The sequence below is a fragment of the Otolemur garnettii genome, unplaced genomic scaffold (assembly GCF_000181295.1).
Source record: "Otolemur garnettii isolate 467f Iridium unplaced genomic scaffold, OtoGar3 scaffold00022, whole genome shotgun sequence".
In the NCBI taxonomy this organism is placed as follows: Eukaryota; Metazoa; Chordata; class Mammalia; order Primates; family Galagidae; genus Otolemur; species Otolemur garnettii.
Window position 1 is genome coordinate 9,025,639 of NW_003852417.1, and position 949 is coordinate 9,026,587.

Genomic DNA, 949 nt, shown 5'->3' on the forward strand with positions numbered 1-949 from the left:
GGAGCGAAGGCAGCAAACCCGAGAGATGATTCCTTTGTCAAACAGATAACGTGAGGAAAAATAATTACATCAGTGCACTTCCAAAAAAGTACAGTGTTCTGGGGAAATGGCGGAAATTGGGATAAGAAGGGAAGACAAAAGTCAAGACAGAAGAGAACCTTGTGTAAATTTTCACATAACAAAAACAACAAACACCTTAAACCAAATCATATGTAAACGTGGACGGGGTGCGGGAGAAATCTGGATTCATGAAGGTAACAGTCTGAGGGACAATGAGGGTCAGAGCATGAGCGTCACCGATCCTGCCACGCAGATGACAGGGTGGGAATTACGAAGCAAAGGAGGAGAAACAATAATCGTAACAGAGGTGATTTGTATGAAGTGCTCCACATTGTGAAATCACACTTGAAGCATTAACTGAGGTTGGCTCCGATTGAGGCAGAAATTACAAAATCAGTTGTGAGAAATAGCAATCAGCTGGGACTCTTGGGAAGTAAGAGGGCAGGAGAGACGGAAACTAGCCCTGAGTCCATCTCATCCACGCGGCATTAATGATGTGGTGAGGACAGACACGACCACCACCACACTAAACCCTTGAGCCTTGCTGACCTGGGGTGTGGGAGTGAAAATATGGATGGGGAGCCGCTGAAAGACTCATCACTGAGGACATATAGACTCAGCCATCAGCACCCGTCTACCCACAGCAGGAGAGGGCCAGCAACCCAAGTTTAAGTTCATTCCGGACCAGCATTTTGGATGGGTGAAGGATCTAGAAGTCTCATGGCAGCACAGAATTTTTGGCTATGAACTCTTGTAAGAGAAAAAGCTGGATCTAATCATTCCATATATGTAAATAGAGAGAGAGAGAGTGCACATCATACCCCATAAATGTATGCAACTATAATTTGTCAATTTAAAATAATGTTAACTTTTTTTTTTTTTTTTTTTT